Source organism: Nylanderia fulva, unplaced genomic scaffold (assembly GCF_048542155.1).
Source record: "Nylanderia fulva isolate GAGA-0341 unplaced genomic scaffold, ASM4854215v1 Scaffold160, whole genome shotgun sequence".
Taxonomy (NCBI): Eukaryota; Metazoa; Arthropoda; class Insecta; order Hymenoptera; family Formicidae; genus Nylanderia; species Nylanderia fulva.
The window spans coordinates 40749-60504 of NW_028189836.1; the positions used below are offsets into that span (position 1 = coordinate 40749).

The 19756-nt window shown below is 39.2% G+C and overlaps 1 pseudogene; it reads right to left on the reverse strand.

Moving 5' to 3' along the window:
* Positions 1–18823: 18823 nt before the first annotated feature.
* LOC146723905 (uncharacterized) lies at positions 18824–19487 on the reverse strand (annotated as a pseudogene).
* Positions 19488–19756: the final 269 nt, after the last annotated feature.

Sequence of the window (19756 nt, forward strand, 5' to 3'; positions counted from 1 at the left end):
TGAGAACCTATGCGCTCTCAAATCATAGTCCAAGATTTGACAGCACACTGACCGGTTCGTGAAAAAAGTTTATTGGCTATACTTATTTACGGAAGTGCGGAAAAAGTACATTGACTTATTTCGTGTGACTTGGATTGTGTGTAAAAAATGTGTCCAATTCCTATGGATAAAGACATTGTGATCGACGTTTCTGATGACAAGATGGAGGTCATCACGATTTTCGATGACGAGGCGGTCGACGAGGTGGCCGACGACAACATGTACGACCTTGTGTACGACAGAGAGGTGAATATCCTGGACGATATAGAAGAAATGAAAATCGTGCCGGACATTATCCGACAAGAAAAAGAAGAAGAAGAAGACCAACCACTCCACGACGATGGGTACAAAAGTGATGATAATCGCGTGGTCGAGTCGTCTCGCGAGATAAGGCTAAATAATGCGGAAATCTTATCTCTCGATGAGAACAAGAAGGTGTGCGTAATGTATTCGTACACGTTAACATGCAGATCTATGAAAATCTGCATTCCCTGTTTTATGAGAACCAGGGAAAGATTCGCGATCACGGATGTCATCCAGAGGCACGAGACAATGCGGTACAGGGATGTGCCGCATCATTACTGCGGCGACTGCCTGGAAAGATTGTTTACAATCTTCCTGGACAACATGTGTCCAGTATGCCAATGATGTAAGTATATATATTAAAATACCAAAAAAATCTATAAAATAATACAATAATATATTATATTTCTGTGTGCAGGTGCCGAGGTACAGTCCGCCGCATGAGCTCTCTCTCGCCGCGCCGCGAGCATGAGCCGCCGTACCTCTTTCGCCTGCAAACGAATCCTCTAGTAAGGCCCTTCACCCTTCACGTCCAATTGTACCTCCACCCCCTTTGTGGTGCCCCGGAAAACGGCCTATTTGAAATTTTAAACTCGGAGGTGTCGCTAAGAGGTGTACAGCGAAGGCCCCCCAAAGGGGGTTTGGGCCCTGCCCCTACGTCATGGTGAGTTGTGGGGCTAAGAAAGCCCGGGGTTTTTTGGGGGGCCTCGGTTGCCAATCCTTTTGCCCCCCACACGCAGTTAATTATGGAGAGAAATTTGAATGAGAATCTGGTTTTCGCCCAAATTTCACCTTGGGTAAATCCCCTTATGCACAAGTCGGGTTTTCCGGTCTACCTGGTTTTAAAGTTCGAGAAGCTGCCCTATTTTTTTTAGGGCAACCTGCTGGGGCCGGCATACCCTGGGATGCCGAAGCTTGAGATTCGATTGAGACAGTCGGATGGAGAAGGAATTCTGGGGTGGGGCGATAAATAAAGATTTTTTACAAATACAAAAATTGTTTTTTCTTTTATAGACCCTTTATGTCGATAAAAAATCTCTGGCCCTGACTGGGTTTCGGTTGAGTTTGGAGCTGTTTATAATGTTATTAGATCTGTTCAGAGTCTTTAAATTTTGGTTAAGATAGTTTAAAGGAGCTAAAATTATGCTGCCTTCTTCTGGACGAAAACGTGGTGGGGAAAAATTCCCCCACGTGTCTTCGTCGAAAAATTAGAATTGGGGTTGAAAAATGGATCGTGTTCCGGAGATGCAAATTTGTTGGTTTGATATGGAGTGATATTCAAGGCATTTAAAAAATGATATTGGATCTTTAGTAAGTTTTTTTCTGAAGAGACTGTCAGGAATTGGGTGAGAGTAGTCAATGTAGGAGGAATATTATAATTGGCGAATAAGCCCCGGGAGGGGAAAGGTGTTGATTTTTTCGGTTGGTAAATTTAAACTTTTAGTTTTAGGGGTTTTGGGTTTCCGTTCGCGTAGCCCAAGGGCTGCCGTTTCGACGATCTGTTTCCCTTTCTTTGGGGAAAGGAGGGGACCATCTAACGGGAAAATAAATTTTAAATGAAAAATCGAAAGTAGAGTTCATTTTTTGAAAAATTGAATTGACTCACTTGTAGGGGTTTTTACTTTTAAATGAAAGCGAACAAAGATGAAAGGTAATTTTATGCGAGAAAGCCTTCCCCTTTTAAAAAATTTAAACCTTTGTCAGTAATTTTTATAAAAAACGAAAATGGAATTGGTAAAAAGGGGAAAAAAAAAGGGAAGGTTTTGAATGGGGTATTATCCGTTGAGAATTTTTAATATTGAGTTCAATCTTTAAAATTTAAAATCTTAAACTTTGAAATAGTAATTCTAATAAATAAAAAATTGACTTTGAAGTAACAAAATGAATATAAAAATCCGCAGGGGGTATGGTAAAATTCGCAATTTTTGGGAAAAATGCGGGTTTAAAAGATGAAAAAATAGAAGATAGGGTACATCCGGTTTTCCGGGGTTTCTCAGGTCTGGTTTTTTAATAGGCTAATGCTACTTTCACTTTAAAACGTGCATTTGAGTGATTTGCGAATTTACTTCTAAAGGATATAACCTGGGGGTTTTAGGGGGTTGGAAAGAGGTTTGAGTATAAGTATTAATATCTATATTAAGATTTTAATAGGTAGCTTAAGATCAAAAATTGGTTTTAAAATTTGGGGAATTAATTATTTAATAATATAAAGACCACTGTTTTGGTTTGGTAAAGAATCGTTGGGTTTTGTAAACAAGAGGGGGAAAGCGGGAAAGGGGGTGAAGAAATGTAGGGTTTCCCCGGGTTCCCGGGTCCCGAGGTTAATGCGATTTTCACTTCAGAACGGCACCCAGAATCGTAGTAACGAATTACCTTATGACGGGGTTTGGTTTTAATAGTAGCAAATGGGGAAAGGGTGGAGACACTTGTCAATAAATTTTAAATTAAATATGCAAGATCATGTCAGCGGTGTGGTAAAGAAATTCCAATTTTGGGAAAAGGCAAGGTATTAAAACAAAAAGAATGAGAGGTAGGTATACTGGTTTTTTTGGGGGTTCTAGGTCCGGTCTTTTAGCTAACTACGTTCACTTTACAAAACGTGCATCTCTGAGAGTTTTGCAATTTACTTCTCAGGATATAATATTCTAATGTGTACGGGGAATTAGCGTTTTCCCTTCGCTAATAGGTAGTAGTAGGGGGTTTACATACTTATAAAAAAAGCGTGAATAATAAAAATAATAAGTAATTTATTATAAAAAATTGAAAAAAGTTGCGATATCGGTTAAATAAAGAATAGTATTGGATAAAATTTTAAAAATGATCGCGATTGTAACGCAGACGTATGCAGATGCAAATTAGTTTGGAATATTCAAAAACGCAGAGAAATATAGGCTTATGTCTGATTTAAAAACGAGTTTGTAATGTGAAAAAAAGTTTATTCGAAAATTAGTGGTTAAATAATTAAATTTAGAGTTTGTTGGAATAAAATTGAGTTTTGAAATTTGTGGGGTTAAAAAATTTAAATCAGGTTCGTAATGTAAAAAAAGATGAGTTCGAAATTCAGGGTTAAAAAAATTAATTTAAATTAATGAAAATAATGAGGGCCGTCCCCTTTTCTATTGGGTATTGAAGGGTAAATATCACAAGGTTTGACAATGTCTTTTGTGCCCTTTCTATGGTACCTCGCTACGTGTTTTTCCCCTGGTTGAAAAGCGAGGAGCCTCGGGACCTTTTCCGAAATGGGGTTGTCCGATGTTTTAAGCCCGTAGATTGGGGGTTTAGGCTGGGGTTTTTTGACTGGAACCACGCGACGAAACACTGTTGAGTGATGGAGGACGGATGCACTGCTCTTTATCAGGGGTAATGCCTTCCGGCCGGGGGGCCGGGTTTTATATACCCCAAAAAAGGGGCTCGCTCCTCCCATCGGGCGATGTGGCTAGCCAATGGGAAGAGGATGGCGGGAAAGTACGGAGATAATCTTTCCTGGTAGAGGGTTGCGAGGTTAAATCCCGGGGGGGCTTTAGAGAGATAGCGGCGTTTTAAGGTGACTCATGCTGGAGCTCCGACTTTTCCTTTTCCCATTCTCGGTAGCGAAGCTGATGCCTTGTTGGGATGCCTCCGACTTATCATCTTTTTCTTTGGGAATCGATTTGCAGGTGGCTGGTGATCATCGCTATGCGGCTTTCAATAGGGTTTTCGGTTGCAAGTGTTTCAGCGGGATATGCATTGCATCAGATTGTTCAGAACCTTTTGAATCTTCGGATGTTTTTTCTTATCTTTCTGGTAATCATTTTTAGTGGCTGGTGACTCAGCTATCGCCCGACTTATTTTCTTTTTTTGGGGAATTTTTGGGAGGGGTGGTGACTCATCGATGCGGTTGCAAAGGCTTTGCGGGTTTCAAGTGTTTCACGTTGATCAGCATTTTCACGCTATTGTTCTAGAACCTCTAGAACTTCTGGGTGTTTTCCTTTCGAGTAAAGCCCATTCCAAAAAGTAAAGCGCTTTCTCATAAATTTTTTAATTATTTAGTTACTTTTTTATAAACGATACGTAATATAAATTTTCAGGTGAATAAGGGGGGGTTTTTTCTGCACTGAAGAAAATAATAGTATTCTTTTCTTTTGGAGGGCTCCTTTTTGGCGTACGATGGATAAATGTTTTTTTGCGTAGTATAAAATCTTTTGGGTTTTATAATTTAAGTAAATGTATTTGTAAAAGTTTGGTGTTATATTTTTATACGCTTATATTTAATTAATCTATTGAATAATACATTTAAAATTGTGAAATGAATATTATATCGTAAAGTGATCTGATTATTAACGAAAATTTTTCAGTCGAATTTTTAAAAAAAAAAAAATAATTCTATCCATTTAAATCAAGAGAAAAAAGGAAATATTGTATTATATGTCAAACGTTATATCCATTGTGTTGAAATCACGGAGAATCCATATGTTATCAGTCGTTTAAAACACCGGGGAAACCCTATGTCTTTTACGTCATTTTAACACCGGAGAATACCCTTGTTTATACGTCATTGAAAACCGGGGAAAAGTGTCGTCAAAATTTTCGAGATAATATATAATAATTTGTGTGAAAATAACGATTTGGGAATTATATTATAGAGTCGTTTAAGGTGTCTGGAACAAACCCTTTTAATTATATATATATATATGTTTTTTAACCTTATTTTTGGTTTTTTACAAAAACTCAAAAGGATTTTAAATACTTATATTTCTAGCGAACTATGGATCCTTTTTTATTTTGAAAGTGTGAGGGTACAATGTTTCACCTTTTTGGGGCGATTTTAAGTCTTCGAATTATGAATAGTTATAAAAGGCATGTTTTCTTATTTTAGGTCTGGGTTTCCAAAGAATGATCGAGATAGAGAGTCTTTTTTTAATTTTGCCTTTTTTGCATCAATATTATTAAATTTTTAAAGTGAAATTTTTACTTGCGATTTTTGAGAAGACTGTTTTTCCTAGGTAATTATTGTGATAAATTTCGTTATTTCCGGTCTTTCATGCAGGGTTTGAGATTGTCATGACAAAAGTTGGGAAATAAATTTGAAAAAGTTGGTTTTGAAAATTTTCTGGACGTTAATCCCCCTCCTTTTTAAAGAATAAACCCGATTTGATCTGGGGTTTTTGTCGTTTAAAGAGATTTTGTTGAAGTCTTTATACTTTGGGGACGGTAAATTTTTGGGGATTCATTTTTTTTAAGGTGCCCTTATTATAACCTGAATTTGGGGTGACTTATAAAGGTGTTTTTTGGTAACAGGGGGGTACGTTGAGTGGAAGGGTTGGCTTTTTGGGAAATTTTTTCTTTTTTTCTTTTCATTTGGGGGTGGGGGTTTTGGGCCGGGGAAAACTTTCGGAACTGGTGTGCCTTTTTTTAAAAAAACACTAGGGGTTTAAAGGCGTTTGGGAGGGTTTTTTTTTGGGGTGAGCGTTTAAAAAAAGGGGCATGGGGCAGAGGGGTTCCGTTTTTAAATTTGATTTTCCCGTTTTTCCAAAGGACCTGGCATTTTATAGTGGTGGGGAAAAAAGTTTTGAAAACGTTGCTTTGATCCTTTTTTTGCCGAATTTCCTTTTGGGTGACCTGTTCCCCACCCCCTAAAAAAAAAAAATTAAAAAAAAAAAAAAATTTGTGAAAAGGATTTTGCCCAGGGGGGGGCCCCTTGAAAAAAACGTTTTCGCTATCCCCAGGCCCCCCAAAAAAAACCCCGGGGACGCAAAAGGGTTTTTTGTTTTCCCCCACGGGAGGGCAAAACCCCCCTCCCCCGGCTTCATTTCCCCGGCTAGCGGGGGCTACGTAAGAAGTTGATGTTTTTGAGCCCACAAATAAGTGAGCAGGTCCCAAGGCCTTGTGCCTCGAAACTTCGAAAAATTGTGAAACCATTTTCCGGAAGTGTCCGCTTTCCATTAAAAACGATGAGATGTCGATGATGCCCATTGATATACTGCGAGATTTTTCCAGTTTCATTGTTCCCCTCTAAAAAATTTATTCGGAAAAGTGTAAAATTGTATATAGGTCCCCTGGATTTTTGGAGTTGATGAGGAAATTTGCCTCCAAATCTAAGGGAGACGGCGGTGTGTTGATGTGTCCCCACAATCGAATCCAACGGGGGAAAGAAGTTTAACGGAAAGTATTAGAATAACCCTAAATATGAAAACGTAACGCACACGGCTATTTTATGAATTAAATAAAATATAAAAAAAATTTTTACATGTAGGGGCCAATAAGCCGTATTAATATATCATTGCACGTGCGAGAAGTCCGGGCCCTTGGGTGCAATGAACGGTGTGCGAGGAAACTTTTAATAATTAAATAATATAATATGCATGATTTATATTGTCGTCCGTTTTCGGACTCGCACATGGACATATATATATATGTGTGTATAATAGTAAGTACAAATGCATGTTAATGCGCAGGTGTATATGTTATAAATTATATTTTGTCTTATATCTATGTGTATTGGTTGCGCGGTTGCAGTTTTTTGTTCTGCCCGTGTCTTTTGTAAGATTCAGAGAATTTATTCGAAATTTGCTATTTGATAGAATATGATTAGCTCGTTCACTGGTGGGGCCGGAGTCGATTTCTCCGAATCGGCAAGTATAAGCGTATATATTTTTCATAATTTTAAATTTATTAAGGTTTTTCGCAAGCTATTCATAGTGGTTAAATACGAGTTATTACCAGTGAGCGAGTTAATAGCAGAGTGTAATAATATAATACGCATTGTATTAATTATCATATTGCATGGATATGAGTCTCATGCAATTTCGTGAGCCTTGTATGAGATGTGCTTGAGCAAAGCATACCTCATACAAAGATGAAAAATAATGGCTAAAAGTAGTAAGAATAAAGTTTTGAATAATGCACAGGGTTCCATGCTGAACAACCTGTTTAGTTAGGATGGTTTCCTGAAATGGGAATCTTACATGTGTAGTATTATCAAAATATACCTGTAGATTTTTGTGCTGAGATTTTGATAATCTTTACTGGCGTCTAGGCTGAAGAGAACCTGTAACTAGAAATACATATGTTATCATACATGAATAATCTGAGAGATATAAGACGTGGTCGTCCTTACATCTAGTGACTTAATATAATTAGTAATATATAGTTTTATAGAGTAGGCTGGAAATGATTAATGGTAGGTACGATTCCATCCCAGTGTCTGATGGTATCGTTGTGCTTCCATATGTTTACTACATATTGTATATAGGTAAAGAAACATTCTTCACAAAGAGTTATAGGTTCGATTTTATAACAGGCGTAGCGACAGTTGAGACATGGAATAGGAGGTGCGGTTTCGCAAACAAGAACGTGATAATTGTAAATGTCTTTAGGTGCAGTTCGAGTTCTTCGCGTGATGCGACAAACTTGGCAATAGTTGTCGTAAATTGTACTTCTATAGCATCTAGCTCTATGTATATTAGGAAAGAATTCTAGCATTTTCTTTATTAGAGGAAATCTCTGTAACAGAGTGTGGAGTTCGACAATATTAGGATGTTCGTAATATGTATTAGAGGCTGTTGCGTTGTGATCGCAAGGATTATTGGAAGACATTTTTTAATATTGTTGGAACGTCTTAAACAGCTAGAGGTGATTCAAGGGTGATTCCCGATCTATAGACGTTAGATAATTAGTGCAAATTGTGCAATTTTGTATTGGTTTGGAAATTGTTAGGAGTTGGGAACATACAGAACACTGTGGTTCGGGATAACCTAATCCAATCACGACAGCGTGAGTATATCGTGTTTGGTAAAAGGAGCGTGCAGCTAGATCAAGACTGGAATAACAATTTCTACAACGTGCAGAATTAGTGACTACGTTACGATATCCGTGTATCTTTACGCAGCGTGCGAAGGCAAATATGTGGTGTAGTGAAGAACTCGTGGTTTGTCCTGGATGGACTGGTTGGCGATGCCAACACATCTGAAACCCAAAATTAGGAATGTTGTTTTTTCAACCTGGTTCTATATGTGCTAATTTTAACTTATCGATATGGACGATCCGCGGTTTGTGGTTGATTAAGATTTTGGCGTTGTTGGAAGGTAGGATCTCTGTTATCTCATAGGGTCCTACGTAATGTGCTGAGAATTTTCCTTTCTTTGGTTCTTTTAATAAGAATACATAATCTCCTGTTTTAAATTGCCGAGGATTTACACGTTGATCGTAATAGTATTTGCTTCTCTCTTTAGCTCTAATAAGATTTTGTCGCGCTTCTTCGCGAATATCGTATAATTTATTGAATAGTGTGTTTATATATTCTTGGTAAGTAGGTTCTAGAGGTTCTTCGATAGGTTGATACGCGGATGGCAATCTGGCTAGTCGTCCGAATATTAGCTCGTATGGCGAGAATTTGGTTCCTTCGTGAACGCTTGTATTATAAGAGAACATGGCGAGTTTGATATATTCATCCCAATTGTCTTCTTTGTCGATTTGTGTCTTTAAATATTCTACTAATACATGATGTGATCGTTCTATCGATCCATTTGATTGAGGGTGATAAGCGGTAGTTTTAAAGTGTTGGATATTGAATTTCTTTGTTAGGACGCGTATTAATGTTGATAGGAAGTTTGCACCTTGATCGGTAAGAATAGCTTTAGGAGTTCCGTAAATACAAATGAATTCTTTTGTGAAAGCGTCGGCTATTGTTAATGAAGTGGCTTCTTTTAATGGTACAGCTATGGAGTATTTAGTTAATAAATCTTGCATTGTTAGAATATATTTATTTTCGTTATTTGTGATAGGGAATGGCCCTACTATGTCTAGTGAAACTTTGTCAAAAGCTGTCCCGGGGGTATCCGTAATAATCATAGGTTGTTTGGTTTTGACGCGCGTTAATTTCTTTAATTGGCATTCGCGACATTTTCTAATAAATTCTTGAATATCTTGTTTCATCGTATTCCAAAAATAATGAGGTCGAAGTCTATTAAAAGTTTTTGTAACGCCTTTATGGCCACCGTATGCTGATGCATGATTTTCCGAAATTAATTTTACGCGTTCTGTAGGGATAGGATGATCGACTAGATTTTGGCAAATAGTTATGTTTATACGGGTATCGTGAAAAAATCTCTTTAGTTGGTTAACAATGTATGACCAAGGAATGTCATCAAATTTGTGCATTTTGCTAATGCTAAAGGAAGTTAATTGTAATTCGATAACACAGTCTAATAAAGAGCGTATGCAATTTTTTATGGTTTGCGGTTCTATTAATAGTCGATTGTTTGTTCTTATTGGAATTGATATTAAATTATTTGATTTGATTCTCTTTACGTTAACTCTTTCGAAACTAAGATTTTCATACACGGGTAAAAGATTTGCGGTAGAATAAAGCTCGGCTCCTTTGTCGTAAGGAGTTCCGTCTAAACTTATGAAAATTACATGATTATCTTTTTGATTTAGTAGATTGTCTCTAATTTCTCGTATTCTTACTTTGCTCGGAATTTGAGGAGAGGGTGGTATAATTGGAACGGTTTCTGAAATTGCTGGATCCACATAATCGTATTCTAAATTTGAATTCGCGTTTGACATATTTGCATAATCGTGATTATTGTTATCGAGAGTTGAACCTTCATCGTCTGAATCGGAATTATTTCCCGTTATATTAGTGTAATTAGGATTGTCGATATTCTTATTGAGATATGGAATTAGAGCGTTTGTTTTAATTGATCTGACAGAAGGTCCAGGTCTGCTTGAAAATATGGATTCGTCGGATGACTCGTCGTTATCTGAAGCGAATATTGGTAAAACTAAATCTGTGGGTGGATTTCGAGATAAAGCGTCTGCGTTATTATTTAATGATCCTTTTTTGTATTTGATTTCATAATTATATTCTGCTAATTTAGTCTTCCACTTCCAGAGTCTGGAGGTAGGATCTTTTATAGAGTGCAGCCAAATCAAAGGTTTATGGTCCGTTACTATAGTAAAGAGTCTTCCGTATAGGTAAGGTCTTAAATGATTAATACAATATATAATGGCTAAGCATTCTTTTTCAATTGTTGAATAATTTTGTTCTGCGGTACTTAAAATTCGAGATGTATACGAGACAGGAAGATCTTTTCCTACCGGTCCTTGACTTAAAATTCCACCTATCGCGTATCCTGATGCGTCGGTAGTTAATATAAAAGGTTTTGTAAAATCAGGATATTGAAGAATGGGGCTTGAGCATAATGCGTGTTTTAAAGAGTTGAAAGCTTCTACTTGTTTTAGTTGCCAATTGAATATGCTATCCTTTTTCAATAAATCAGTTAATGGTTTCGCGACTTTGGAAAAGTTAGGTATGAATCTTCTGTAATAACCGGCTAAACCGAGAAATTGTTTTATATTCTTTGGATTTTTGGGAGTTGGAAAGTGCATTATCGATTTTATTTTGCCCGGGTCTGGTTTGACTCCGTTCGCGCCTATTATATGGCCTAAATAAGCAACTTCGTGCCTTAGAAATTCACACTTATCCGGCTGTAATTGTAAATTCGCGTCGCGTAATCTTTGCATTAATCTTTCGCATTTAATTTCGTGTTCTCTTAATGATCGCGCGTAAACGACAATGTCGTCCATGTAAACGAATAATTCGTTTCCTTGTAGTCCTTATAATACATTATCCATAAGTCTTTGGAAAGTAGCGGGTGCGTTTTTTAATCCGAATGGCATGCGCTTAAATTGATAATGCCCGTATGGCGTAGAAAATGCAGTTTTATGTGCGTCTTTAGATGACATAGAAATTTGGTGAAATCCGGAAGCTAAATCAAATATTGAAAAGTATTTGGCTGATCCTAATTGATCAAGTATATCTGTAATATTAGGAAGGGGATATGCATCTCCTATGGTTTTTTCGTTTAGTCCTCGATAGTCTATAACCATACGCCAACGTTTATTGCCTTGAGAATCTGGTTTTTTCGGTACTATCCAGATTGGTGAATTATACGGTGATGTAGAATACTCGACTAAATTATTATTTAGTAATTCATGAACTTGTTTATCAATTTCTTCTTTATGGACAGGAGGAAACCTGTATTGCTTATTATGTATAGGGACTTCGTTAATAGTCGGAATGTAATGTTGAGTTGCGTTTGTAGTTCCTAATGGTTCGTTAGGCAAATGGAATCTATCCGAATGCTTTGTTAGAATTGAACGGACGTGTTCAATCTCTTCAGGATTTAAATGTTCGAGTCTCAAAAGTTGCTCGACATCATGTGGTCGATCAGAATTAATAGAATGGTCGTTGGTCGAGAAAAGCCCTAGGGTTCTCGCACAATCGACGGAATTAGAAATTTCATCTCCCATTACCGGGGTCTCCCGACTCTCGGTAATATACTCTTCATTGCAAGACATTGAATGCCCTAAGGTTTCAATGTATGTTGTGGATTTGTCTCCCATCTCTTCTTCGTTTTGGAATCGCACTGAATGCCCTAAGGTTCCAGTGTGATTAGTATAATCTCCCATCTTCGTCGTTTCGTTTAGGTAATGTACGCCGTGCCCTAAGGTCTTCGTACAATACATGAATTTATCTCCCATCTCTTCTTCAGAAGGTACCGAATGCCCTAAGGTTTCGGCCCTATTAATGTATTCTCCCATTTCTTCATCTTCAAAGAGTACGTTGAGCCCTAAGGTCTCAGTACTATCGTTAATATTTATAGGTTCGCGAGATTCGAAATCAAAAATTTCTACCGACGGTATGTCGATTTTGAAATCCTCTTCAGTGGTATTAAATATTGGTAAGTATGTTTTTCCGTTTGATTGAGTAACAAGTGCGTCTCCGAAGAACACCTTGTCAGCGAGGGTTTGTAAGGGTAAGTATCCAGTATGAATTTCTGGATTGGAAATGTGAATGCAACAAGGAGTCACAGTCCTTGCTCTAAGATGTAGCTTTTTATTTTCATAAGTGACAAAGGGAATGATGATAGTGCCGTGATGAAGACATCTATCCTTATAATTTATGATAATATCTCTTTCCTTCAAGAAAGCGTTTCCCAAGATCCCGTCTTGGGGAATGCAAATAGAGTCTGATATGACATGGAATAAAGTAGGTCTGTCCAACAGATGAATGGTTATGGAACCTAAAGTTATTATAGTTTCAGAAGAGATCCCTCGAATGGATATAATATTATCTTTATTTAGATTGACGTGAGGTAATACGAATTGTTGTTTGATAAGATTTATACCGGAGCCAGAGTCAATCATGAAGTTACATTCATGAGATAAATGCGGGGATATGAGTTTAACAGAAGGTAAGTCGTTGTGTTTGAATTCTCTGTCTACACTGCAGATTCGAGTGATGTGGTTGGAATAGATTTTTGAGTGAGAATCATGTTTGTCGATTGGGTGCGTCCTATCGGAGCTTCGTTCCGGCGGACGTCGGATTTTTCCGGAACGCTTTGGGGGTTTCCCGAATTAGCAAAAGAAGTGCTGGGTCGAGCTTGATTTTGCTCGAGTGATCTTTTATAAGCAAGTTTCCGACATTCACTCATGAAATGACCGGAACTCTTACAATAACGACAGATTTTAGTAGCTGGGAAATTTGGTCCTGGTTGACCTGGTGTCAAAGGTTTAATGAAGGGAGCAGTAGTAGAAATATTATTGCGTGAATTATTAATTACAGGAGGGTTATTATTAATGTTATTTACGGTTTGTCGTGCCGTCGGATAGTTCACGTCGGCTCGAGGTGAAGTGTAAGCGCGATTAAAAATTGTATTTTTCTTACGAAGGTTTTCGGCTTCTAGAGTCTCGGATAATTGGATGGCTGTGACAATGCTTTGTTCAAAAGTATAGGGTCGTTCTAATTTCACGCGGATTAATAAATCAGAAGGTAGTCCGTTAATAAAACTATTAGTAACACTTTTCTCAATGTTATCTTTAACTTCGTCGTCAAGATTTCCGCAAATATCAGCTTCTCCGTCTATGATTGCCGTTCTTAATTCTTGAACACGCGCAATGTAATCAAAAATGTTTTCGTTATGTTTCATGAATATGTTTGCTAATTCTCCTCGATATTGATCAATAGATTTGTTCGGACCGAAAATAAGTTTTAAACGTCGCGTTAAATCTCGTAAGCTATTGAATTCGACTCCTTCGATTGCGGCATAGGCATGCCCTTGTAATTTGTTAATGATTAGTTGAACTAAATGATATTCTTGATATTCAGGAATTAATTGAAGTGCTCTTTCGCAAATTTTCGTGAAGTGGAGGACGGACATTTTGTGACCGTCGAATTTAGGGATCGTGTCTATAGCGTCTTTTAGACGAATAGGGGAGTTTTGATGAGAAGGAGTAGGTGGTCTTTGTGTTTCTATTTTATCGTAATGTTCCTGCATAGTGTTAGAATGTTCGACTATATCTATACGTCGCGACAAGCGAGTTACTTGCTCTGATAATTTTTCCATAAGGGTTAATTGTGCAGCTAATTGTTCTGAAATTCCGGTTACCGAACCGTCTTCCATGTTTCTATCTTGCTCTAATGTCCGTTGAAATGAAAGTAAATTTTCTTCCCTATTTCGTAATGTTTCAGCTTGTGCTGTTAATTGAGCTTCTTTGTCGTTTAGCGTTTGAGAATAAAGATTAAGTTGACTACGAGTGAGTACTCGGTTTTCTGAATTGTCTGAGTGTACTGGGGTTCTAACAAGGGACATTTTGTTTGAAAATTTGTAGTTTTGTTATTTGCTTTACTTGAATTGACTTGTGAAATAACACCGATCGCACAGATCAATCTCCGCGACCTCTCAACGATCTCTTTTGGCCAATCCCACCGCTGCCACCAAAATTAATAAACCTGCTTGTTACGTCCGGCAATTCACCTTGCGGCAAATCACCTTATGTACAAGTCGGTCTTCTCTCGCGTCTACCTCGGTAAACGTTCGAGAAGCTGCTCTCTACTTTTTTAGGGCAACCTGCTAGGCCGGCTATACCCTGGGATGCCGAGAGCTTGAGATTCGATTGAGACAGTCGGATGGAGAAGGAATTCTGCGGGTCGGGTCGATAAATAAAGATATTTTACAAATATAAAAATTGTTTATTCATTTATAAATCCTTTATGTCGATACAAAATCTACTGGTCCTGACTCGGTTCAGGATGAGCTTGGAGCTGTATTATAATGTTATTAGACTCCTGTTCAGAGTCGTTAGATTGATTAAGATAGTTTATAAAGGAGCTAAAATTATGCTGCGCTTCTTCTGGGACGAAATTATCGATGTCGTCGGGAGGGAGTACCACGGTGTCCTCGTCGAAAATATTAAAATTGGGTTGTAAAAATGGATCGTGTTCCGGAGATGCTAATTGTTGAGTTTGATTATGGACGTGATATTCAGGGTCAGTTAAAAATTGATGATTTGGATCGATTAAATAAGTATTTGATTCTGAATGAGACTGTTCAGGAAATTGAGGGTGAGAGTAGTCAATGTATGGAGGAATATTATTAATAGGCGAATAAGCGCCTGGAGAGGAAGGTTGTATGATTATTCGCGTTGGATAAATTTGAACGTTTAGATTTAGAGGTCTTCGAGATCTACGTTCGCGTAGCCTGCGAAGGTGCTGCTCGTTTCGATCGATCTGATTCCTTCGTCGGAAAGGAGAGACCATCTAACGGTTAAATAAATTTACATGAATAAATCGAAAGATAGATTGTTCTATTATTTGAAATAATTGAATATGACTCACGTTTGTAGCGTGATTTACTTGTTAATGAGAGCGAACAGAGATGAAAGGTTAATCTTATGCGAGAAAGCCCTTCACCTGTTAATGAATTAACTTTATGTCAGTAATTATTATAATAAACCTGTATTAAATAAGAATTGGTAATAACGTGGATAAAATGAAGGATTTGAATAGGAGTATTAATATCTGCGTTGAGAATATTAATACTTGATGTTTCAATCGTTAAATCTTAAACTTTGAAATAGTAATTCTTAATGAATAAATAAATCTTAGACTTTGAAGTAACAGAATGAATATCAAAATCACTGTCAGTTGGTATGGTAAAGTAATTCGCAATTATTGGAAAATGCTGGGTATTAGAAGCATGAAAGAATAGAGAGATAGGTGTACATCCGGTTATTCCGGGTTCTCAGGTCCTGGTCTTATTAGGCTAATGCTACGTTCACTTTACTAAACGTGCATCTCTGAGATGATTTGCGAATTGACCTTCTGACAGGATATAATATTCTAATGTGTACTGAGGAATTAGCGTTATTCACTTCGCTAATAGGTAGTAGGATACGGGATTACATACATATATAAGTGAGCAGTAATACAATAAAATACATATATAATATATTTATATTGCAAGTACAACAAGTTAAATAGACATGCGATATCGGTTAGATATAGTTAAATAGTATCGAGTAAAATATTGAATATATGGACGATTGTAACGCAGGCGTATGCAGATACGAATCGTAAATCAGAGTAATATATGGCTTATGTCTGTATTCAAATTCAGAGTTCGTAATGTGAAATAAGATTGAATTCGAAATTCAGTGGTTAAATAATTAAATTCAGAGTTCGTAATGTGAAATAAGATTGAGTTCGAAATTCAGTGGTTAAATAATTAATTAAATATAATGATTAAATATAATGAGTGTCCGTCGCGCTTTACTATTTAGGGATATGTGAACTGGCTTAAATACTCACAAGGTTAGACGATGTCTAATGTGCCTTGCTATGGTACACTTCGCTACTGTGTTCTTCCCTCTGAGTTGAAGAGCTGAGGAGCCTCGGTACCTCGGTCCGAAATGGCGGCTATGTCTCGATGTCTTCAGAGCTCCGTAGTAATTGCTTGGTTGGTTGCTGGATAACTTTACTTCTTGACTGCGGCGGGATCACTCTTGAGTGATTGATGACGGATTCACTGCAGTTGGAAGTACTGAACTTGACGACTTTCGGTGGATCACTGCCGTTCCGTGCCGGGAGCCGGGTTTATATACCCAAAAATGGGGCTCGCTCCTCCCATCGGGCGATGTGGCTCAGCCAATGGTAGGAGAGATGTGCCGGGGAAGTACCGGAGATAATCTGTTCCTGGTAGAGATTGCGACGGTTAAGTCCCGGAGAGATGGCTTCTTAGTAGAGATAGCGGCGTTCAAGGTGACTCATCGCTGGGCGCTCCGACTTTCCTTGTCTTATTCTCGGTAGCGATAGCTGTATGCCTTTGTTGGCTATGCGCTCCGACTTATCTTATCTTCTTCTTGGTAATCGATTTTGCAGGTGGCTGGTGACTCATCGCTATGCGGCTTGCAATGGGCCTTGCAGGTTGCAACGTGTTTTAGCGTTGCATCATGCATTGCATCACGCTATTGTTCTAGAACCTTCTAGAATCTTCTGGATGTTTCCTTGCGAGTAAAGCCGAGTTCACAATTGTAAAGCGGGTTTCACGTTTGATTATCCAATTATAATATACTACATTATAAGTGGTGTACATATATTCTTAGGTACTATCCTATATAGAGTATGTCGATTCCTTTGGTCGTATGATGGATATAATGTTATTTTGCGCTATGTATATGATCTTTGGGTTTTATAATTATAAGTAAATGTATTTGTAAGAAGTTTTGTGTGTTAATATATATATATCGCGTATATATTTAAAGTTTAATACTATTGAATAATACATTTTTAATATTAGTAAAATGAATATTATATCGTAATAGTCGATCTGTATAATTAATCGAAATTTATTCAAATCGAAATTTATTCAAAAAATAAATAATTACTATCCATTTAAGTCAAGAGAGATAAAGGAAATAATTGTATTATATGTCAAACGTTATATCCTATACTGTCGTTGAAATCACCGGAGAATACCATATGTCATATACAGTCGTTGAAATCACCGGAGAATACCATATGTCTTATACAGTCGTTGAAATCACCGGAGAATGTATAGCGTCGTCAAAGTATACGATTGACATATATATATATTCATATATACGTTCTTAACCTTATTACAGGTTTTCTCACAAATAATCAATGAGAATTTTTCTTATTAAACTAAATATATTATATCTATATTATACTATATTATACCATATTTAGTTAGTATTATAGGTGTTGTTTTTATATTGCTTTTTGTGAGAAGACATGTTTTAGCCTACGAATGGTTATATTTGTGATTAAATATTTGTTAGTACCGGTCTTTCATGCAAGCTAGAGATTGTCATGACTAATATGTTTAGAGAATAAAATTTTGAAAAAGATTGAAATTTTGAAATTTGTCTGGACGTTACACCCTCTTCAAAGTACTAAGTGAGTATTGCCCCAAGGTCGCTAGTGCTGGCGTCCGTTTGTGAAACGAAGCGGCGCGTAAAGTCTGGACAGGCTAACACGGGTGCCGTGACCAGGGTGCGTTTGAGCGCACGAAATGCAGCCTCCGCGTCGGGTCCCCAGGCCCATCACGCGTTCTTGCGGGTAAGCCGGGTCAGGGGGGCGGCGATAGCGAAGAAGTCCGCAATGAACCGGCGATACCAGGACGCCATCCCCAGAAATTGTCGCACTTGCTTGACGCTCGTGAGCGTGGGCCATTTGGCGACGGCCTTGACCTTTTCGGGGTCGGTTCGTATCCCTCTGTGGTCGATTACATGGCCGAGATATTTAAGTTCGCTTACGCAGAAACGGCATTTCTCCGCGTTTAGCCGAAGCTTCGCGTCGCGTAACCTACGGAATACTTCCGTTAGCAGGTTCAGGTGTTCCGAAAACGTGCGGCTAATAACAATAATGTCGTCCAAAGAAACGAATACGTGTGGCTCTAGAGCTGGTCCGATGACGGAATCTTATAGTCGCTGGAATGTGGCCGGCGCGGAGTGCAATCCGAACGGCATAACAGTAAATTGACATAGGCCTCGTCCCGGAATAGTGAAGGCGGTAATTGGGCGGCTTTCCGGTGTGAGGGGGACCTGCCAGTAACCATTCTTTAAATCTAAAGTCGACAGGTATTTTGCCCCTCATAGTTTATCCAGGGTGGCGGTCACCTAGGGTAGCGGGTACGCGTCTTTCTCCGTTACATCGTTGACTTTTCGGAAGTCTATACAGGACCGGAATTTTCCGTCGCGTTTCTTCACTACTACGACCGGCAAACTCCACGCGCTTCGTGATGGCTCGATTACGCCTGCTGCCTCCATTTCTTCGACTTCCCGATCGATCACCGCCTGCATGGCGGGATTTCGCGGCCGATATCGTTGTTTGATCGGGGTCGCGTTTTTTAGGCGTATCGTATGTTGCGCGAGGTCGGTGGGTCCGCGTACGGATTCGAATTCCTCCAGTTCGATTTCTAAAAATTCTCGTAATTGTTGCGCTTCCGCGGACGTTTGGATCGCCAGTCCCCCGGTATAGTTATTCTTCCGGGCAATCGTCGGCCATGCGCACCAATACCTCACTATCCAACGAGGAAAGTACTAAAAATTCGTGGCGGTATGTGCGGCTCACTATTCGAAAATTTACGGCCATTGTTCTAGGCGTGTCGGCCGACGTGCCATCGGCCATCTGGATTTATCCTTTGTGGGGGGTGATCGCGTGTTCTCGCTGCGACAGACGATCCGCGGTTGGGCCGTTGACAAAGGATACTTCCGACCCTGTGTCCAAGAGCGCCAAAAAACGATGTCCTTGAATTTGGACAATGATGTGCGGCCGCGGTGTATATTTTATGCGGAGCTCGGGACGGTGGATTTGGCCGCGGCGGTCCCGGCCCGCCCTGCGTTTCCCGCCGGCGGGTGGCACTCCTTTGTGAGCACCCTTCTTTGCCGCATTGTAAACAAAATTTCCGCGGGGGCCGCTTGCAATCGAACCGGGTGTGCCCCCTTTGCTTGCACCGCTAGCAGCATTCCGTCTTATTGTACATGGCGGCGATATTCGGTTTCGATAGGTCTTCTTTACGGCAGGCGCGACGTTGTTGTTTGATTTCTTCGAACTCCACGGCGCGCATTTGTAATTCGTTTAGGTTCCTAACGTCGTCGTACCGCACGTAGAGCTTATACTCCGGGTTCATGTTTTCGTACAGGCGGTCTAGTTGCTCGGCGCGCGAATAGCCCCCTGCGCGTCTTATGAGGGTTAGAATGTCGGTTGCGTATTTTGCAAATTTTTCTGTCCCTTTCTGCCGACGGTCGGTGATTTCGCAGCGAAGGGCGGCCTGGTAGCGACGCGGCAGGAAGTGCATCCGGAACGCACAGTCGAAATCCCCCCACCCGCACCAATCGAGTCGGTTATTACGGTACCATAAAAGAGGTTCCCCTTTTAATTCCAGCAGTCCCTTAAGGGACTATTCCTCCGTAACCCCATAGGCGTCGCGTAGTTCCTCGATACGTTCCAGGAACGTGAGGGGGTCTTTACCGTCGAAATGACACCCCCACTTTCGAATCTGATTCATCGTCCGGGCGTCGTCGGGTGGCGTCGGGGATCGAGGGGGTTGGGGTGCGGTCGCAGGGG